Below are 23970 nucleotides of genomic sequence, written 5' to 3'. Positions count from 1 at the left end.
AGCAACCAGCCTTCTCCCCTCTGCTTCTATGAACTTGAGTATTTTACTATCTCATATAAGCTGAATTGTGCAGTATCTGCCCTTCCGTAACTGGCTTATTTCATTTAGCTTCATGTGCTCCAGGTTCATCCACTTTGTTCCATACTGCAGGATTTCCTTCTTTAAGACTACCTGATACTCCACTGTGTGTATATACCACATTTTACTTATCCATTCATCTGTCAAGGCCCATTTAGGTTGTTTCCCTATCTTGGTTATTTCGAACAATGCTGCAATGAACACGGCAGTGCAGGTACCTCTCTATGAGACCCTGATTTCAACTTGACGATGTGGAGAAATTGAAACCCTTGCACACTGTTGGCGGGAATGTAAAAGAGCACAGCTGCTTTGGAAAACAGTAGGAAGTTCCTCAAAACATTAACAATAGAACTACCACATGATCCAGCCATCCTGCCTCTGGGTATCTATGCAAGGGAATTACTTTTGCAAGGGTTCTTGCTAATATCATATCAAAATACCATATAACTACTAATATAGAATAAGATTGCAGCTCTCTCTAACATTTACTCTGGTCACAACATTGCTATTACTTGGTCAGAGATTAAGCGTGAACAAGAACGGAAGCAGTATTTGTGTTGTATGCGATATCAACCTGTGGTGGTCGATGCTATTATTAAGTTTCTGTAATTGTCTAGGTCATCAATCTCTGGCAAGAACCTTTCAGAGTGCTTGATGGTAGTGCATGCGTCAAGCTGTGCTACATTAAAACATGATGAATCTCTGTCCAGGTAAAGCTCTGCCCTTTGGCTATCATCATGTATCACCATTTTGTTTACAAATAGGTATTCCCTATGCTAAGTAGCAACAGGGTACATGAGATTTTATAAATAGATGAGATGTTGGCACTAGCTCATGTCGGAACTTATGTAGTTGAAAGTGCAATTGGAAGTCTAGAGAAAATGATCGTGGTTACCTGTAAAACAAATGACTTTGGTAAATTAAAATCATCGTGATCAGCTATTTAAATGACTCAAGATTATTTATTTAAAGTATCATGCTCTTCACAGAATTACTCAATTTTCACTTTCAGTTTCTACTCTTAAAAAATAAAGTCTATGTGTCTTACCTAACCACAGCTACATCATTATACATAATTTTGGTAATTTATAAATTTCAAAGGAATCTCTTCCTAATCTTTGCTGTTATATTCATTAAGCTGTTAGCCACACTGCGGTCTTGTTATTTTAATTTTCGACAAGTGGCATTTATTTTTGATAGGACATTTTTTTCCTGAACCTACAACAGAAATGACTTTATCTCCTCTTCGCTGGTTGGATCATAAGGCAGCTAGCTGAACATCACTCCCATGTGTCCTTCTTTATTAATCCAAGATGGCATTTTATAGATATATTGAGAGAAATCCGTGCAGTGCTCACTATAGTTCCTTTTATCTTTACTTTTTTGTCTTACATATTTTGTCTTGCAACTGTGTTTTCTGATGGCTACATTAGTTCTGGCTCAATTATCATTTTTTGTTCAAAGAACATGGTAAACCCTCCATTTTTATCAGCAAATCTTTTGAGATATATAGAAATATATGGAAACAATAAAATCATTACATAAGAAATTACCGCTGAGCTCTATCAAGTCTTTAACAAGTTGATAGATTCAGATTTAAATATATATATATAAATGATTAGGGAATGAACTGTAGTGTTTCGGCTATTCTTTCCAGACAGCCTCCCTTCCTGCCATTCATATGCCGCCCAGTAGAATGTAAATTTCATGTACACACTTAAACTATTACTGCACAAGGATTTATGTATGAGCACTCTGTAATGTTTTGTGTATTTTCAGTTACTTATACAAATAGTCTGAGACAGTGAATATCATTATTTAGCTTTGATGGAGTATATCACATTTTATTTGAGGAGCAGTTAGGCCTGTGTCTGATTTTTTATAAACATGAATGTCCCACCATATACCATATGTCTGCTTGCCACACGTGCTAGGGTTTCTCTAGAAGAATATACAACTAAACATAAAATTGTTGTGCATAGCTACAACTTGCCTAGGATACTGCCATGCTGCTCTCCTGGGTATTTGTATAACTACACTTTGGGCAGTGTATAAAAGTTCCCCATTTTCCCACAACCTTATCAACGGTTGCTATCAAATATTTTCAACCTGTCAGTCTGATGGGTGTGAAGTAATATTTACTATTGTTTTCTTTTTCATTCCCCTACTTAGAAATGAGTTGGAGTATCTTTCCACACATTTTTTTGGACATTAGTTTTCACTGGATTACATATTTGTATCCTTTTTTTTCACTTTTTTGGTTGTTTGACTATTTTCTTATTAATTGGTAGGAGCTCTTTACGTATTCTTACAACTAATCATTGTCAGTTACGTGAATCGCAAATAGTCTTTCCCAGTCGGTAACTGGTCTTTTTCATTTGTGTATGGTCTCTATGGTTGAAGGTTAAAAACGTATTGTACTCAAATTCATCAATCTTCCCTTTTATGTTTTGAACTATTGAATCAAGATTTTTTGTTTTTGTTTTTTACATTTTTAGAGAAAGAGAAAGAGGTGGGGGAGAGAGAATCTGAAGTAGGTTCCACACCCAGCACAGGGTCCGTCTCGGGGTTCAATCTCACAACCCTGAGATCATGACCTGAGCTTAAATCAATAGTCGGATGCTTAACCGACTGAGCCACCCAAGTGCCCCAAGCTTTTGAATCATGTTTAAGAAATCTTTTCCCACCTTGTTGCCATAAAGATATTCTATTATGTCTTCTTTCAAAACTTTACAGATTAGGGCTTTCATTCATTTAGAATGAATTATTAGGTATATCTCTTATTTTAATTATGTATGACAAAATCTGTTCTCACAGTAAAATTTATCATAGAACACACTCTTCACTTATTTTTAATACCCCTACTGTCATGAATCAAGTTTCTAAACAAATATGGGTCTGTTTTGTCCTCTCAATTGTTCTTTTTTAAAAAATTTATTTAATTTTCTTTCATTGCTTTTCCATGTGGATTTCAGGATAAGATTGTCAAGTTTTATGGAAAAAAATCGGGATTTTGCTTGGAATTGACTTGAAATTAGTAATTAGTTTGAAAGGAATTATATTTTTATAATATTCTAACTTTCAACCATGAGCATGATTTATTTCCATTTACACAAGCCCTTATTTATATTATTCAACATGGTATTATCATTTCTGTTAGATTTATTCCTAGCTATTAGAGTTGTACGGAGATTTTGTTTGGCTTTGATATTTGGCCCAAACCAGATATTTAGTGTGGCTTAAACTTTAGTCTCTAGAATATTATGTAGCTACAAGCCAACTTCAGTGTAATTTCTGGCATCCCTGAACTTGAGTATGATAAGTAATTCTGTGATCCCAAGGTTTCTTTCATATTTAAACAGAGTCACAACATCAGTAATACAAATAAGACATGTTATTTGGATTTATTGTGAATATCTGAATGTTCATTTACAAATATGTGTAAATATTCTAGATGTTATTCAGAGCAAAAATTCTCCTTATGTTGTTTTCGTGGTGAAAATCTGTTGTTTTGAAAGGAAAATGTTTATTATTGCAAAAGTAGAATGCTATAGCAACTAATAATGACTAAAATGTTAATATCATGAAAAAACTGTTATAAACTTTCAAATAGTTAAATGTGCAAAACAATAAATTTGAGGATTAAACTAGAATTTGAGAATTAAATATGAATATTAACAGAGTATGTTAGCTACAAAGAAAGAGTGTTCAATACTTTTTGAGCTGACAACAGTTTATACAATTTAAATAATATAATGCTGAATGTTAGATATTATATGATAATTCTAATCTTTGTGCAATTGTTCAGCATACAGTCTCCAAAAATTGAAGTGAAGAAAATTAACAACTCTAAATTTTAGATTTTTTACTCCCTTTAAGGAGTTTTGCTCCTTAAGCAACTGTAATTAAAATAAATGCCCATTTAATGGCATAGATGCTCCATGGAGTGGCCATACAAACACCCCAGCAGATGAAATTATGGAGAAATAATATTTCCTTCACTACGGAATTTATTTTTATTTTTTTAAATGATTTTTTAAATTATATTATGTTAATCACTATACAGTACATCCCCGGATTCTGATGTAAAGTTCGATGCTTCATTAGTTGCGTATAACACCCAGTGCACCATGCAATACGTGCCCTCCTTACTACCCATCATGATTTTGACAATGAACTTTTCGAAGAATAAAACTGCAGTAAAATTTATATTTTTAATCAAGTTTCAGATTTATTCTTGTATTCTAGAAGTTCACCTGTGGTAGCTCTATTTGGCTTTATCTCCACGTGGTTATATATTGATTTTAACATTAGGGCACTTGATCTTTGACCAAAATATGTATTTGATGCACCTTTACAAGATACTGGAAATCGCATCTAATAGTATCTATTAGATGTTAGATGTATTGGATGTTATGGTTAATATAATCTTACTTCTTTTAATTTTATTTCTAATCCCTTGTTATTAGGGTATTATTGAGTCATATGCTGATCTTTTATCTAGGAAATTTGATGAGCTCATTAACTCAAGTAGTATGTAGATTCTTGATTTTTCAGTGTGAAAAATAATATTGCCTGCAACTAAGGGCAGATTTGTCTCTTTCTTTTTAAGTTTTATATACATGGTTAATTTTCCATATCCAATTGGAGAAATGGCAATAGAGGACATTTTGCCTTGTTCTTACCCCTATGGGAATTTAAATTTTTTTTGGCCCATATATGTGATGATTTTTGAGATAATGACTCAGGTACAGTACTCTTCTACTCCTACTTTGCTAAATTTTTGTTTGTTTTTGTCACGAATGCGTATTTATTTTAGTGAATGTTATTTTAGTATCCACTGAGGTACAAAGATCTCTCCTTTAACCAATTAATATAGTTTATTCAATTACCCCATTTTTTATGTTGAAACATCCTTAAAATTTTTGGAAATAGATTATTAGTTGTCACATATTTTAAAAATATATATATACTGGGACACCTGGGTGGCTCAGTCAGTGGAGTATGTGATTTTTGATCTCAGGGTCATGACTTTGAGCCCCATATGGGCTGTAGAGATTACTTTAAAAAAAATATATATATATATACACACACACACACACATATCTATACACACACACCCCATACTGAATTCAATTTAATAATACTTTATTTAAAATTTCTCTATGTTCACAAGCAGTTTTGTCTAAAATGTTCCTTATTTTTGTATTGTCTTTGTCTACTTTGAATATTGAGTTAATATTGGCTTAATTGTGTTTGTGGAGGACCTTTCACTCATTTTTTTTTTTTTTTGGATCCTCTGAAACAGTAGGTAGAGAGTACAAATTATTTGTTTTTTGAAGGCTTCCTATAAAACTGTCTAGTTTTTTTTTTTTTTTGGTTATGGTTTTTATGGGGGATAAGCATATTTTTCATTGCCTTCAGTGATATAATGGTTATTGCTCATTCACCTTTTCAATTTCAGAGATAAAAAAATGGTGATTTATATATTTACTAGAAAGTTATCATTACTGTTTATGTTTTCCAATGTATTCTCGTGAAGTTGTTCTTGGTATTGTCTTAGAATAAAAAAAAAAAAATCCTAATGTATCTACAGCTATGTTCCCTTTATTCCCAATAATAATTTGGTCTCTCTCTCTCTCCTTCTGTAATAAGTATTGCTGGGAAAAATGTATTTTGTTTGTCAAAATTCTGATACTGGCTTTGTTTATTGCTGTCAGAGAACATGTTCTCTTTTTTGTGACATTATGAGATCAAACATAACATGTATACTTTAAAAAGAATTTTTAGAGAACCATTCTCAGGGTTCCTTGGAAAAGTGGTTGGTGCCGTGGCTGGCGCAGGGAAAATGAAAGAAGAGTCTGGGGCATCGTCTGGTGTCAGAAAGGAAGAAAATCATCAAAAAAAGAGTGGAGCATGTTGAAAAGGCAAAGGAGCCAACCTGAAGAGGTCCCAGTGGCTCAAGGTGTAACGATTTGGGAAACGACATAAATAATAATAGTAACTAGATTTTAACCAGTAGAATAAAGAGATAACCATGAGCCTACAGTAATACCAACAGATGAATAAGTAGTTGGAAGAAAGGAACAAAAAAATTCCAATAATACATGTGTAAGAGAGGGAAGTGACTCGCCTTCAGAATATCACAGTAAACATGACTACAGGCAAGACTGACCAATGCGTGCTCAAAATACCAGGTAGTATTGAGGAGAAACAGGATACTTGTCTAGTTGCAAAATACCTCCTTCAAGATATTTGATTAAAAAGGAGGAAAGTATAACTTTATAGTGAAAAACCCTGGAAGACACCAGCTTAAGCAAGTGATTGAAGTTAACACCCATAGTAATAAGACATATGGGCATTATGTACTCCCTGACAGGATGTACTGAAAGGGGCACAACATAACTGGTATTCTTGCCAAAAATGCATAAACTCTATTATTTTTTTTTTTTAAGATTTTATCTATTTATTTGACAGAGAGAGAGACAGCCAGCGAGAGAGGGAACACAAGCAGGGGGAGTGGGAGAGGAAGAAGCAGGCTCCCTGCCCAGCAGGAAGCCTGATGCAGGGCTAATCCCAGAACCTTGGGATCATGACCCTCGCCGAAGGCAGACAATTAACCAACTGAGCCACCCAGGCCCCAATTCTGTGTTTCTTTGATCCCCATTAATGTCTTTTGCCTTTAGTGTTATTTTGTCTAGTTTTCATATTACTAGAATATCTTTCTTTTAATCTTTATTTGCAAAGTATAGTTTTCCCACTCTTTCATTTCCACGTTTTTCTGTATGCTTTTGTTCTATGTATATTTCTTGCAAGGAGCTTATGGATAGATTAGAAAATACAGTCACAATTTTTATCTTTTCATATAAAAGTTTAATTTATATAGTTACTGATATATCTTAGCTTTATAAAAAACATTTTATTTTGTGTTGAGTATCCATGCCAGTGCTAAATATCTTTTCTCCCTTTCTTCAGAGTGAATAGACTACTGAGATAAGCACATGGCTGACTGCAATAAATATTACATGTCCTAGCCATTCTGGAGCTAAGTGTGAGTTATGTGATTAAATTTTGGCCAATGGTATATAATATATATCAGTCTCCCAAAGTCTTCCTTAGAAGACAATTGGGGATGCCCTTTCCTCTTCTTTGTCCCTTCCATCATCATTGAGCTTGGTATATGGATGCTTCCTTAGACCATGAGGATGAAGACCATACCCTAGGGATGTTTGAATGGTGAGTTGGATAGTCTCTCAGGATAGCACTGAATTGAGTAACCATACCAGCTCTGGACTTTTTCTGACATTTATGTGATTAACGTGAGCACAAAATAAACACCTTCCTTGTGTAAATCAATGTGTGTGTGTGTGTGTGTGTGTGTGTGTGCATGTTTCCTGTAGCTGAATCCAATCTTAACATATACACCATTTCTTCCATAATTTTTCTTCTTCTGTGACTTTTATTTGGGTTGATAATTTTCCATACTACCTTCTTTTTTTCTCTGCATACATGGAGAAGAATGCAGATCTTATTATTATTTCTTCAGCAAACATATTTCATTATATATTTACAAAAAAAGCCAAAAGTTATTTCTTCTCATAAGCAAGATGCAGTCCATATTACACTCAAATAGGCATTGAATTTCTCAGTCCCCATTTTTATTATTATCCAGACTCACTGGTAACCAACAGAACTTTCTGTTATGATAGAAATATTCCATATCTGAACTATCTAATGTGGTAGCCACATGTGGCTACTGAGCACTTGAAATGTGTTTAGTGTGACTGAGGAGATGAATTTTAAATTTTATCTACTTTAAATCTCTTTAAAATTAAATTTAATAGCCACATTTAGCTAGTAGTTAAAATGTAGGACTATGAATGTAGAGTTTTAATTTCTATTTTCTCTCTATCATTTAAACAAGAGATGAGTCAGGACATATCTAAGCTGTACTTCCTGTCTCTCTCTTCACCTGTGACACGTTCAGGGTCTTCCTTAAATCCCATTATCATTCATTAATTACCCTTCTTTCCTCATGGAGTCAAAAATATTCTATCTTGAATCATCTAACCTAAGCCCCTTTATTTGACATTTAGGGAAAAAGTAAAAGAAAAATTAAATTCAATTTGTTTTATGTGACATTTCATATTGTGTCCTGGTTACTGACTTTTAAAATGTTAATTTCAACATACTTATCTAATATGACCACATTAAATATTGCTTGTAATAAATTTCTGTTGATTAAAGATTGGATATATTCTTCTTTGTATTGAGAATTTTTTTATAGTATGTTATTCTATAAATCAAACAGGAAATGCTGAAATGTACCATATATTAACGGTGCTAGTATGTCAATCTTCATTCGAGAATCTTAAAATGGTAAAGTGAGTGAACAGCATTCTCAACATTAAGTTTAAATTGCTCTTATAAATACAAGACATTAGTAGTTACTGCAGTTGCATTGTTTCAGTTTGATACGATAATCTGGCATAAAATACTGTAACATCCAATTTAAGAGGGGAAAAAAAACCCAGGCAAAATATATTCCGACTCTAAAGATTTAGTTTATATTGTTCATTACTAGTCTCACTAAAATAACGAATAATGTGACAGAGACTTTAGAAAGACTAAAAGCAGTAAAATGACTGCAAAATTACCAATTTTTTGTGGTAGAGGACATTAAGGTTTATGTCTGAGCATCCTGAAATGCTGACAAAGAAGCTTCTTTTTGGCAAGGGAAAGCGCTGTCTGGTAATTTTACATTTTTAAAAAAGTAAGAAGTAAGGCCTTTAAAAATTTAAATCTCATTAGACTAGAATGGAAATTTAGAGCTCTCAGAGGCCTTAGAAATGATCAAATCCAATCCCTTCCCAAGTAATGACATTGAATTTTAAGGAAGTTAACTAACTTCCCTTAGAAAACACAGCAAATTAGCCAGAATCAGAAGTACAACCAAGACCTGCTGTTGCCTGTCAGGTATGCTTTCCACTGACCGGGCTGTGTCTCTAGACATCATGTCTGTTGAGAATGTATTTTAAAGACTATGAGATGGTACTTTCACAAGATTTATTCTACAGGAAAGCTCATGTATCTTTTGCCTCGTTTGTAGGACAGAATGGAGGGGGCAGCATCTCTGCATCATCATTCCTCTGAGCTGACTGGACTTTGTGTGGCCACTCCTCAAAGAAAAAAGGAGCGTTACCATGAACTAAATTCCTCTGCCTCAACACGTCGCCCACTTTCTATGTTAATGTTAATAACCCATGGGGCGCCTGGGTGGCACAGCGGTTAAGCTTCTGCCTTCGGCTCAGGGCGTGATCCCGGCGTTATGGGATNTTCTTTCCGTCATTTGACTGCCATCATCAGGCGGCGGCGAATTTTTCGTGGTTAGAGGGCTTACTTGTTCAGTGAAACTCAATAAGCATCTACTACTGACCAAAAACCAAGTGAAATAAAATGGAGAGCCCCGTGACCTTCCCATGGCAAAAATCATCCTGACATATTCTTGTGTGCAGCAAACAGGATGTCTAGGTACACAGTCATCCACCGAACTAGTAGGGTCAAAAGACACAAAGATCTTAAGTGAGGAAAGTATCGACTGGCTGGGGAGATGAAGGCTGTTGATAACCTCTATGATTAAAGACTGAGGTAACATAGGGATGGCTTTTTATTTTTTTTTAAGATTTATTTATTTGAGAGGGAGAGAGAGAGCACAGATGCATGGGAGGAGCAGAGGGAGAGAGAATCTGAAGCGGGCTCCACGCTGAGCTTGGAGCCCCACATGGGGCTCAATCTCATGAGCCTGAGATCAGGAGCTGAGCTGAAACCAAGAGTCGGATGCCTAACCGACTGTACCAGCCAGGCGCCCCTACACGAGGGATGACTTCTGAGGAAATTACAAGGGTGGCATTGGGGGGTTGGTGCTCAGCTGAGAGTCCAAACTGAAACTAGGGGGGGCCTGATGGTTTGTATGAATCAAGTTGCCTGAGGATTGGAAGTCTCCCTGCAGATGAGGAAGAGCTGAAATGGCAGTGAGACATAAGTGACCTGAAAACAGGGTTTGGTCAGAAAGAGCCATCTGGACATTAGATTCCAGGGATGAGAAGACGCTTCATCGGTTTTTCTCCAGAGAAACAGAACCAATAGGGTATGTATCTGCAGACAGAGGGATGATAAAGGGATAAACACTACAAACTAAATTGCGTCCCTCCCAAATTCATATGATGAAGCCGTAACCCCCAAACCCCCAATATGGTGATACTTAGAGATGGGGATTTGGGGAGGTAACTGGGCTTAAGTGAGGTCACGAGGGTAGGGTCATCATGACGGGGTTACTGCCCCTAAAGGAGGAGACACCTGAGAGTCTGCTTTCTCTTCCTCTCTGCATGCGAGTGCCCTGGGAGTAGGTACCATCTGCAAATCAAAGGCTTCCCAGGAGAACCCTGCTAGAGCCTTGATCTCGGACTTCCCAGCCCCTAGAACTGTGAGAAGTAAATTTCTGTTCTTTAAGACACCCGGTCTAAGACATTTTGTTATGTTAGTGAGAGCAGATTGAGGGAGTGAGAGAGTGATTGATTGATTGATTGTCTGATTTAGGAATTGGCTTGTGTGATACTGTGAGATCCTGCAAATCTGAATTACATTGAGCGGGCCAAGCAGGCTGGTAACTAAGGCAAGAGTTGATGTCCCAGGCTTGAGTTTGAAATCCATAGAGTGAGGAGGTAGGCTAGAAGCTCAAACAGGGCTGGATGCTGCAGTCTTGAGGCATAATCCAGGGATGGATTGTAGAAATGAAAATGAAAATCCACCTTTGGAGTTGATGGTGAGTGCATGGAGAGCTACATCACTGGGTGATTCATTCAGAGAAGTCACCCATTTGGTGGTGATGTAATTAACGGACCTTTCTCATTCTTAGACTACCTTCAGAATCTTCTTGCATTTTCTCTCTTTGAGAGAAACAATGCATAGGAGATGATATTTTCAGGGCGTTTTCAGTTGGGTAACTTTGCTGCATTTTTTCATTTGCAATCACAATATTTAATACTGTCATATAACTCTTTCACCGTGGCCTACCAGTGGACTGTTTTCTTAAAAATTCATTTACTACTGCCAATATTACTATCATTTCAAATTCACTGAGTGGTTAGGAAATATCATGGTATGTTATGTCATTGGCCTCGTGTTCCCATTATCGACCTTTGATTTTAAAGAGAATTTGGCTTTGTTATCTGTATTATGAAATGTAAGAAACAAAAGCAATGAGCAGATGATTATGCAGAGGGAGCCCCTGCTTCGTATTTGCAAGTCCATAGACTCGGCATATACATTTATCTGCAGTTTCAACATAATTAAGCTGAGTGGAAGCCATTTGTACCCTAGTAATACTGATCTACAGTTAAACACAAAAGACTCTTGGTTCTGATTCCAAGTTGACAATAGCCTTACTTGAGAAAAATATAAAAGTTAATCCAAGAGAAATATTGGCATAAATAATTCAATGTGCAAATCTTCTCCACGGCAAAAATATAAAATGAAATTGTCTTCAGAGCAATTGAAGAAACACAGTGTTATTCTTAAATGCTGCCTCTTTTATACTGTATCTATGTTGCAATAAAAATATAGCAATCCAACCAAAAACAGTACCTTCCCATCATGGCTCTACACTTGAAACAATTCAGCCAAGCTCCATACAACAGGTGTATCTTTATTTTATTTATTATCTTATAGATACTGGCTTAAAAGGTCATGAAACCAGAGGGCTTTTAAGAACATGTCTACTGGATATTACACCACAGACTAACATTTGTACTCAAAGGGAAATAGCGTTAGTATATTTTAAGAAACTCCAGCCTGTAAAGGGGAAAAAAACAACTGTTCAAAGCTTGGTTGATTGGAGATGGACTTCCCAGGACATTAGCAAGGAATTCCAGATACCACGTCGTCGTCTTTCCCTTCTCTGCCTGTTTAACCGTCCCCTGCTGGGGCTCCCATACGGCGAGTGAGAGAAACGCAGACACAGCGCAGCAGAAGCACATTGGGAATGTTTCCGTCCTTCCCGCGTCCTACAGCTCTCTGGATTACGTGAAGTGTACGGCTTGCACCTGTCCATAGCACTTTCAAGAAATGACACCCCTCTCCGGCTTGATCCACTTTCATAGCGCTATAATGAATTAGTCTTCTGATACTTCGAATGTACTTAGAAAGTTTTATATGCTGTATTTACTGCAAATCTTCCGGTGCATTGAGAAAGTATTTCCAAGTAGCTTTAATGCCTTCCTTCGAAGTTCTCTTATATCCGTCAACTAAATGACTAAATTAGCAGATAAATACCTTACCTACAGGACAGCCTCTGCGCCTGAAGCCACCCGAGGCCAATGGGCAGGCCTAACTATTTCAGGCCCTGAGGCGTCTTACGGCCAATAACGGAGATCGCGGATGATGCGAGTCTGAATTCACGTATGCTTTCCGATAGCATATTTTCCCTTTTATATTTAGAAAACGTAGTTGTGATAGATAAACTGTTGTTAATGGGGATGTATCAAGTAACATTAGAAAGCTGACTTCATTTTCTTTTCACCGGCGACTTAGCATTTTGAAAGCATTTGCCTCCTTTACCTCCGTGTCCCTAGTCAACATTTGGAGACAGGCAGTGTGCACTGTCATTTCTTTTACCTAATAAGTGTACTTCTGAGTCTTTCAGCATTTTCTCATCAGGCAAGTGTAAATGTTAACAGCAGCTTGGCTGCTACAAATCACTGCTGAGTGGCGATGAGTTGCAGGAATTATCTGGATGAAAATATCAAAGAGTGTGTAAACGCTGTTGATATTTCCCCTGATGTTTTCCTTAAGAAAATATTAAAACTTAGAGGCGCAAGTTCTGCCATTTGATTTCCTTATGTTTCAAAGTTATTCATTGAGCAGTAACCATCACATTTATTTGCGCTTCACTCTTACAGCATGCCCTTCTTCTTTATTCACAAAACTTGCCAGCTGCTTGCTCCGAGTTTAAAAATTAATTTCTAATTTCATATTACTGAGATGAGGGTTCTTTAAAAGATTTTGTAGTATTTATTCAAATTATAAATAGATTGAGATAGATTGACTCTGAATTGACCAAATCAATTTCTGTCTTCTAAAATAGACTCGTGCCATGATGATAATTATCCTTCATTTCTTTTTCATCGTGTTCTTATATTTGTGCACATGACCATCACGGCTCGCTTACTGTGCAGCAGAAGTGCTGACCCATCTCGTCTAACAGCAACAGCGCATGAAGTGTTAGCCACTGAGGGGACTTCGAAAGACAGCCATAATTTAGTTCAGGTCATGAAGGAAGAAATTGCAAAGTTCTAGAATAATGCTGGAGGTCACTTCGCAGAAGTGGTCCTTACCCAAATCATTTAGCATAGCTGACAGGCATTATTCAATACAGTTCATGTATCAATCAGAACTATTAAAAATGTGACAAAATTCAACCCAAATCACCTTAATCATAAAATGGAAAAGGGATGTTTCCCATGCCGAGAAAATCTAGAGGAATAGAGGCAGCAGGCATGACTGGATCCCGATCAGGAGAGGTTGGAAGACTTTCTATTGCCATTTCTAGGCCCTGCTTTGTCCCTGTTGGCTTGCTGATCGGCCTCAGCCTCATGGCCCCTGAGAGCATCAGGCTCCCATCACTTGCACTGCCAGCGGCTGCACTGGAAACAGCGCCTTTCTTTTCTCCCCATTCAAAACTCCTTAGCTTGACTTTCACCGGCTTGAGTTGGGCAGTAAAATCAGTCCTGAATTAACCTCCGTGGATGGGGCCGTGGTAAACTCAAACCCAGGTCAGACGCCCTTATCGGATGCTAGGGGTTGGATAAGACTGACCTAAACCACATGCACTGAGTGGGGGTAAAAGAGGGTGTGGTGTAAAGTCTAAATTGGCACCTGCTTGACGTCTGAAACCAGGTGGGCCTGGAATAGCTGAGCCCACAAAACCCCTTCCCCAGGCTGCTCTGCAGGTAAGGCCCCTAGCCAAACAATGCTTCTCTTCCAGGGGACCGTGTGCCGATCCTACTTACCCCAAGGGGTGGATTTTAATTCCCTACCAGCCTGTGGAATTATTCAAACGAGCTAATCACATCCTCCTGCAAGGAATGAAAGGACATTCTACCCTCTTGGTACTGCAAAGCCTGCCTCCTACTGGCCCTGGTTGTTCATTCTGCTTTGTGTGCAACCTCTATGTGGCCCCACGTGGCCTGCCGTGTCCTCCTCTGGACGGCTGTGACGATATGTGACTAACAAATGCCAAGCTCCTTTGTCCAGGGTTGTGTGTCATGTTTTCCGCCATCCGCATAACCCAAGGGCGGGAATCCTCCCTCACCGACGGTGGAATAAGAAGTGATTAGAAAAGAAGTGTACCTCTAAAAATCAGGGGTTCAATCCACATCAGGATGAATGAATGCTGGGTAAGTCCATAAATCACTGAAATTAACTTCAGTTTAAAACCACAGTTCAATTCAATGAATATTCTCTGTATCTAGGACTCTTGCTAGGAAGAGAGAACAAACCTAACAGATTTTCTTAGAGAATTTGGGTATACTTGGGAGTAACATCATTTCAACTTAGAACCCTTTACCTGATGCAGGAGGTCAGTATTATAAGGTGAAGAGAACCAGGACTGATTTTCCCAGCTGAGGAAGCATTGCATGCTACATCTTTTTTTTTTTTTGAAATGTACTGTTCTCATTAACAATTTTTAAGGCTCTGATAAGTCCTGTAGTAAAAATACCTAATCAATATTTTATATCAAGAATTTCTCAGGCATATTTGGTACAGAATGCATTTAAGACTTTTAGGGAATGCTCAAATATTCTTCATGTATGAAATATTGTAATTTTCATAGTTTGTTTATAATACTATGGGCATATCTTAAATCTTAATAATATGACTGAATATAGTCATTATAAGTGGGTATTTATTGCAAAACATCTGAGATCTATTTATGTGATCCTATCCTTAAAGAAGGAAGATTACATGTATATATCTCAAATTAAACCAACTATTTGAATTTCAATTTTTTCATTTATTTCTCTAGATTAAAGCCTTCACAGGGCATTTCTTCCTTAACATAATTTTGGAATGTAAATTCAATTCTTTTCAAACCAGAAAAATTATCAAGATAGTTGTCTTTTTATCATAAACCCTGGGAGAAAAATAAGATTAACCTCAGACTTCCTGACCTAAAATACCAACATATTTTAAAAGATGAATATTTCCAATACTAATCTCTTTTTTTGAGAAAACTATGAAAAAAAACCCACTTCTAATATTTGTCTTCTGTGGTCTTCACCACATATCCTCCTGGAAGAGTGTATTAAAAAAATAACACTTGAAGAAAGCTATGATAAATGGTTCATATGAATTTTCTGCACATTTCTTGTTATGCAACAAAGAATCAATTGTGCCAGGAAAAACAACAACCCACAACCCATGATTAAGGAGAGCAGATTGGTTGTGATTTTAAGTATATTTCAATTTTTTTTTAGAGTATGCCAACTGACGGCTATGTCAATATTCATTATCTTTGTTATCCTTAATATACACTATGTAATTAGCAGAATTTGGGGGTTATCTTTTCCTGGAGGAATATGACTGGTTGGCAGTGAGGGGGATGGTTTTATTGCTGACAATAAAAGCAATCATGATGATTTAGATATAATGGGGAAATACTTAACCAATGTGATTATTGTTGTTTTTGAAACAGTTACATTGAAATGAGTAAAGGAGGAGAAGGAGTCTATTTTTAAGTCTTGTAAAAGTCATAAAGACTACTTAAAAGTAAAATATCTTGGACGGAAAGGAGATTAATTGTATTCCTCAGCACAGAATTCTAACATGGGGGCCAATACTTGGGGATTTGGGGGATGTTTCATCTTTGAGACTGAAATGTTCCAAATAGCTAACATCTCATAAGATTTTACTAGGTCCAGAAAATTTATTTTTGACATCTCTATCATTAATTTTTTTGTTTTAATAAAACATGTTTGAATCCTCTCTGCTTGTACATTGACAATATGGACGTAGGTAAGCTGTCGTTACAGATAGGGTGGAATGTTTAAAAACCTCCACGATTTTATTTCTCTTCCAGACAGTTATTTTTTGAATTTATATACATGATACAAAATCAAATCCTCCTGAAAATAAGCAGATGACCAAGTCTGTATGGATAATTTTGGACCACTGGGAAAAGCGTGTGTGTCTCTCATCCTTGACAAGGAAAACATGGGTGTTAGTTAAGGTGTAGGTTGCCGCCCTTCTCCTTAATAACCCATAGTTGTAAATACGTGATGATCTGTGTGTGGTTTGTTATTGTCTGTCTCTTCCTTTACACTCTTTTTTCTTAAAGATTGTATTTATTTATTTGAGAGAGAGAGAACGCACAAGGGGAGCTGCAGAGGAAGAGGGAGAGGGAGAAGCAGACTGAGCAGGGAGCCCAATGCGGGGCTCAATCCCAGGACCCCGGGATTATGACCTTAGTGGAAGGCAGATGTTTAACCAACCGAGCCACGCAGGAGCACCCCCCTCCCTCAGCCCCCTAAACAAGGCAAAAGCAGCAGTCCTGGAGCGCTGGCCAATACTCGCAATGTATGCACAAATACTTATCATTTACACACACGTTTCTTATTGCTGCTGTAAAAAATTACCACAAATTTACCAGCGTAGAACAATGCACATTTTAGTTCTATGGTCAGAAGTCTCACTGGGCTAAAATTAAAGTGTTAGCAAGGCTGTGTTCTCTCTGGAGGCTCTCAGGGAGAATTCATTTCCTTGCCTTTTCAAGCTCATAGAAGCCACTTGCCTTCCTTGGAGCCAGGCCCCCTCCTCCATCTTCAAAGCCAGCAGTGCTGTGCCTTCAAATCTCTCTTTGACTCTGACCCTCTTGCCTCGCTTTCATAAGAATCCTCATGATTATCCTAGGCCTGTCCAAATAATCCAGAATAATCTCCCCATCTCAAGAGCCGTTCCTTAATCACATTTGCAAAGTCCCTTTTGCTCATCTAGTAACGGATTCACAGGAGATTATGTTGTGGGTAACTTTGGGGGACCATTATTCTATCACACACACACAGACACACACACACACGTCTATGTAGCTAATGGCTATAATTCTCAGTGTACAAATTTAGGACTAAAAGAAGTAAAATGTTACTGATTTTTTTTTTATAACTAGGTTTAATTTATCTTTTGATCACTGATTGTATAAGGATCTCCAGAACAATTTCAGCCAAGTCAGGGTTGTGTCCATAAAATGTCAAAGTCCAGGGTGGAAATGTATGAGGGGTCTAAGAAGGTCCTCGCTCCTCAGTCCATACGGGTTTGCTGCGGAGATGCCTCTCACTCCTACCAGAGAAGGTACATTCCTCGGAAACAAGGGGCCATCTAATTCCTTTGTCACATGTAATCATCCATCCAGTCATTCAATAAATATTCGTGGAGTGCGTATGTGTGTGGGTCCTTGTACCCCTGGAATATAAACCATGAATAAGGCATCATCCCTCATTTCAAAGAAACTACTGTCTAAAACCGTACCACATTCCCAGTAAGTACAGTGACAGAAATGCATAGTAGGTATTATGTGAGTACAGAGAACGGGGCTCTAATCTAGCTTGGGAGCGGTGTAAAATTTGATTAGCAAAGGCTCGGAAAGTTGCTGACAGGTGAGCTGAGGACTTCAGAAGTGAGAACAAGTTAGCTAGGAGTATATAGGTACAGCTAGAGCCAAACCTCAAAGTTCCTTGAGGACTCGAGATATATTTTCAACTCAACTCGACAAATAATTATTGAACTGTGTTGCATGCTAAGGAGAAGTACGATGACCTAAGAGAATGTTTAATACCGATACTTCCCTGTTAAGGGGATTAGGGAGAGCTTCTCTGAGGAAGTTACAGACGTTAAACAAGTAATTGCAAGTGTGATGCGTGCTAGGGAGCAATGCAGGGGAAAATAATTTCACCCAGTCAAGAGGGTCAGGGACTGCCACACTAAGAGATTGATGTTGAAGTGGAGACCTGAGGGAAAAGGAGCATTTAACAGAGGAGAGCAGGAAGTGGCCAGTGGAGCAACAGAATATTCTGTATGGCGGGAGTGCAGGGAGGGAGAAAGGGAGCGACTGCATGCAGTGTAGTGTCTCAGGAACCAGGTCAGGAATCTTTCCTTTATCCTAGATTTGTTGAGGAACTTCTGCTAAATTTTAAATTTGGAAATGACAGGATCAGATTTGCATTTTTAAGAGATCCTTCTGGCCGTAGAAGGCGGAGATTAGAGGAGAGGTGAGTCACACAAGAAAGTCAAGAAGCAGTTACAGCATCCTGACAAGATTCTGACTCGGGCTGGATGGTGTCTGTGAGCATGGAGTGAAGGCAGTTTGTTCTAGAAATATTTAGGGGTAAAATATTTATTAGGTTCTTCTCTTGCTGAAGGCACCATGCTAAATTCTGGAGCTACTATAATGAATGGCACGATGCCTGGCACATAAGTGTTAAATATTATTAAATTGGGTTGATGGTTGGGACACAGAGTAGCAAGAGACAAAGGTAGTGGCCAGATTAGGTGTCATTAAGCAAGGGTCTTAAGCAAGGACACTCTGACATTGTGACATTTGAATTTTATTTGTCATTCAGCGCTTGTTTGGAAGAGGAAATGGAGGGAAACAAGATTGTAGACAGAAAGAGGAGTAGCAAGACCCTTGCAGTAGTTCAGTTACATGATGATGGGGCTTGAGCCAGCACAGCATTCGGAGAGCCAGGCAAAAAAAAAAAAAAAAAAATCACAAGCGAGAAATAGTTGGAAGGCAAAATTAGAATTGGTGATTGAAGAGGTAAAGAGAGAAAGTAACAAGAGCCAAATCTGATCCCCCCGTTTCTAATCTGGGGGACTGAGAATGACAGATGTGAACCCAGGCACAATCCAAGCACCCCAGGACTATCGATGCCTAATCAGTCATGACCTCCTGGGCTGTCCTACCAATTCAAATCCAAGTATCACCCTGCTCTACCTGTTACCTGAGTCTTTCACATCATGGACCCAAGTTTTTATTTTTATTTCAATCATTGATGATAATTGACTCACTGTCAGGTTTTTTTTTTTTTCTTTTTCTGATGTTCTAATATAAAGGGAGGTGTGGGGAAATCTCAGAAAGAATTTCTTGGGAGAACATTTGTTATTGGTGTATGCATTTGTTTCTGATAGTCAGTATACTGTCACGTCTCTGAGCAGTGGAGGAACAGCTACTAAAGCTGCTTGTTTGCTTTTATATGAATAGCTTTAGGACAAACTGCTTATTGCTACTGCTCAAATTCCAGTGAAAATTGCACAAACCGCCTTCCCACAGCGCCACCATTCTCACCACCCAGGCTAAATGACATTCTGGGTCAAAAGGAAGAAATACAGGAAACATACACTCTGGAGACCAACGACAAATAATTACAAAATAACTTCCAAAGCCCAGACTCCCTGTCCTGCAATACAACTCAACGTCCCTCGGGGGTTCCAGCCCTTGACTGGTTATTGCTGAATGCGTTTTGTCGCACATCTTGTGACACATCAAACTTTGAGGTCACAATCTTTGACTTGATTTTATAGAAGACATAACTTTAATTTCATAATCATATACCAGGCATTGTCAGGATCCACATGGAGAAGGAATAGCAGATGGGAGCCTCGGTAATGAAAATGAAATGCCCTGTGTAGGAATGGGCTGGGTTCTCGTTTTTCCACCACAGCTCGTCCAAATCGTAGAGTTTGTCATGTAAGGAGAGAATCAGGTCCTCCGAATTGATAAACATTAGGTCCAGTCACAGGTTTGTGTTTTCCTAGCCAATTCGGATAGAGGATTATAGAAAAAATGGACAAGGCTAGGGAGGAAGGGCAAAGACTTTCAGATGTAGACTAGTTTGATGAAATGTGATGAGACAAACAATTTTAGAAGGCATATCTAATGAGTAATGTTTTGTGGTTCAATCATAAACAAAATACTTTCGCCATCTCTTTTTTTGTTGTTAGTCTCAGGATAAAGCTTCATTAATCATGAGTTTAGTGCTCAAGAAAGACCCTTAGGAAAAGATTTTTTTATTCTCACAGAATGGTACAAACTGGGCTGCCAGAGACAAATAAAACAGTCAATATGACCTAGAGCTTCCAAATTCCAGCTTGACATTCAAACTTATTTTTCTTTCAGCAATTATTGATGTGGGTAAACTGATTAACACCACTCTGAGTTATCTGTAGAACTCTTTTTTAACCACTTGAGATAAAAGAGAAACAAAGCTGTAGTTCAAAACTTATAAAACATTCTGAGAGAATACATTCCCATAAACCCTAAAATGTCAGTATCTGTTTCTGTAAATACGAAATTTAAATTTAGAAACTTTTTTCTTTTTTTCAAAACTGAACTCTGTGTTAGAATTGATTTACTCACAAACACTCGTTTTGCAGATAACAAACGAGAGGCCAAAGATGTTAAGTGACTTGCCCAGAGGCACTGAGCTAATTAGAACTGAGTCAGAGATTCTGGAAGATTCTGGAGTCACGGGGTGGGGGTGGAGGGCCAGGTATCTTTACAACTGATCAAATAAAAGCTGAAGAAAATATATGCTTGTCAAATTAACTCAGACTCTCAGTTCTTCATGTATCATACTTTTTATAAAAGCAAGTCAAACAGTGAAGAAGATGGTGTATTTCCACAGACTTTTAAAAGTCCGCGAAAATACACTACACTGGTTGTTAAATTAAAATTAATTTAAAATTAAAATTTCCTATTTAAAAGTCACTTTCGGTTAGACCACCAAACTGAAGTGAGCCTCCAATGTTTTTTTGAGGTTCACAGAAGTTCATTATGTTAACCAGAAATCATGTGACTGTTATTTCAAGCTTTGGCAAAAACTGCTAGAAAAAAAGTCCCTCAATAGTCAGAAATGACCCTTTTCACTCCCTCCACCAGAGATTTCAATGGTGGGAATATTAGGGAATTAACATTTGGCTTAGTATTCTTGTGACTTCTCCAGGCTGGCTGTCACCACTAGGTACTGCATATCTTAGAAGCTCGCTCTTGTAAGATTTTCTAGTTCAGTGGGTTAGGAATGTTCAGATCACTTTTGGCTAAGTACTCATGTTAATTTCTTCCTTCCCCCACATGTTGTGGACTGGAAACCCCCTCTTACTTTTCATTTTATGAATTTGAAACAAATGATAGAATTTTAGATTTAAAAAGATATTACTATCCAACACGGTTAGGCAGAGTCAGCAAAGTGGACCTCTAAGAAAGCTAAGGTTGCCAATATTAGTAGAACAAGATATAGTTATTCCATATGAAACTTTGCTCTTTTTTTTCTATTTTTATATGCTGTTTTTTGTAGTGATGAGAACCAGGTATTTCTCTGCCTCAAACTCCTCGTTAATGAATGATGTGTTTGTGTTGAAACACAAGACTGAAGTTACCTTTTGAAGACTGGGAATTAGAGGACTGTTGAGGTTTTTATATAGCACTTAGAACAAAGCCCTGCTAAGTGACCACTGAGGGTGTCTGGGTCTTCCTCCTCTGCTGAATGAATGTGGTTCAGTGTGGTTCCCTCCAATACTGGATTGAATCTGTGACTCCTGGGAGGGTCCCATTGCTCAGATGGGTTGAGATGCTGTCACTGCATACCTGTGACATCAGTGTGCTCTCAACAATTTAGCTGAGTGGCTTAGCATACTGTGACCATGACCTCAAGCTTGTGATCATTCCCTGCTTCTCAAAGACATAAGCTGCTCAGCAGCCAGAAACCGGAGGCCTTCCTCCAGTCTTGGATGCTGGCTGGTCTGCATTAAGTCATCGCCGCAAGTGGTAAAATGCAAGCCAAGCGTTTCTGCCACAGAACAGACTCAGAGCTCAGAGATTCAAGGTGTATCATGTAGCTGCATGGTCAAGTGCCCTGGCTTAGAGCTTCATCAGTTCGCATTAGAATCACAGCCCCACTTCTTGTTAGCTGTGTAACCTTGTGGAAGGGATTCAGCTGTTTGAAGGGGTCAGATCGGGTATTTTACTCATCAGCTTGCTAAGAGATTGAATGTGCCTGGCAAATAAGATTCAATAAACATCAGCTATCTTTATTAATTATTTCACTTTTGTATACACATGGATGGTTTCATGTCTACTGCTCTAGTAAAATGGTCAACATTTATTCTTCTATTGAGGTTATTCTGGAAGCACTTCAGCTGTTGGCTTCCATGTACGATTTGCATTATTCAATGCATTGCTAAATCACTTTTGAAATGCTCTTCATTTATCTATTCTCGCCACAGTACTTAATAAAATTGCTTTTCATCATGATAAATTCTCTTTATATAGATTGGCTATAAATGCCAAAACAAGTGACGAGCACCCTTTAAAAAGCAACTTTTTACTTTGAAATAATTTTAAACTTACAGGAAAATTGCAAATTGTGCAAAGTTCTCACATACCCCTCGCTCAGCTTCCCCTGATGCTTACAGCTTACTTAATCACAGCACAATTATCAAAACCCAAGACATTAACAGTGATACAATATTAAACTACACATCTTATTAGAATTTACCAGTTTCCCCCCAATGTTCTTTTTCTTCTCTAGAATTTAATCTGGGATCCTACACTGGATTTTCTTATCTCCTCTTCTCCCACCTGTGACAGTTCTTTGTTCTTTCCTTGTCTTTCATGCCTCTGGCACTTCTGATAAGAACACATCAGTTATTATTATTATTTTTATTTTAAATTCCATATTGTTAGTATACCGGGTTGTATTAGTTTCAGGTGTATATAGTGATTCAACACTTCCATACATTGCCCTGTGCTCACCACGACAGGTGCCCTCTTTAGCCCCCATCATCTTATTTAAACCATCTTCCCACCCTCTCCACTCTGCTAACTACCACTTTGTTCTCTAGAGTTAAGAGTCTGTCTCTTGGTGAAATGTCAGTTCTTTAGTGGAATGTCTCTCAGTTTGGGCTTGTCTGGTGTTTTCTCATGACCAGATTTTTGTTATGTATTTTTACCAAAAACAACACAGAAGTGACTTGGGAAGTGACTCCCTTTTCAGGGAGTAATTGGTCTTGATATGTCTCATTACAGGTGAAATTGACTAGGACTACTGAAATAGAACAGTGTCTGCTGGGTTTCTCCATTATAAAACTGCTATTTTCCCTTCATACATGATTGATATTTTGGAGAAGATTCTTTGAGACTATGGTAATATTCTATATTTCCNTTTGGAGAAGATTCTTTGAGGCTATGGTAATATTCTATATTTCCTAACATTTTTACCAACTAATTTTTAGCATATATTAGTGGATTTTGTCTCCAACAATTATTACTATCATACTTGCCTAACAGTGATTTCTCTCTCTCTCTTTCTTTCTTTTTTTTTAAAGTAAGCTCTATGGCCAACGTGGGGCTTGAACTCATGGCCCTGAGATCAAGAATCATATGTTCCACCAACTGAGCCAGCCAGGCACCCCTGCCTAATGGTGATTTTGTGTTTCCCTCATTCTTTCTACATTTATTAGTTGAATGTTTTTCTATGAGGAATAGATGTTCCTTCTCCCCATTTATTTACTCAACTATGTATTTACATAAATATGGACTCATGGATATATATTTTATTCTACAAGTAACAATCTATTTGTTACTCAAATGGTTCCTTCCTTAGTCATTGGGAACTCCCGCCAGTGGCCTCTCCTTCCTTTTGACAGGCCCCCATGCTTTTTGAAAACTTCCTTACTTCTGACACCAGAAGGTGGCCCAGGTTCATCTTGAACTTTTCCTGGTCCAGCCATGGAATCTGCCATTTCTCCAAATAGCTGGTTCCTTTTATTTGAGAATGGGACTTAGAA

The 23970-nt window shown here is 37.8% G+C and overlaps 1 long non-coding RNA gene across 1 annotated transcript in view; it reads right to left on the bottom strand.

The window, feature by feature from the left end:
• The window catches only part of LOC117797114, a 264228-nt gene that overhangs the window by 45077 nt on the left and 195181 nt on the right, over positions 1-23970 (bottom strand). The window lies entirely within an intron of this gene.

This window comes from Ailuropoda melanoleuca, chromosome 18 (assembly GCF_002007445.2).
Source record: "Ailuropoda melanoleuca isolate Jingjing chromosome 18, ASM200744v2, whole genome shotgun sequence".
Lineage (NCBI taxonomy): Eukaryota > Metazoa > Chordata > Mammalia > Carnivora > Ursidae > Ailuropoda > Ailuropoda melanoleuca.
This window is presented reverse-complemented; position numbering and strand designations above follow the sequence as displayed.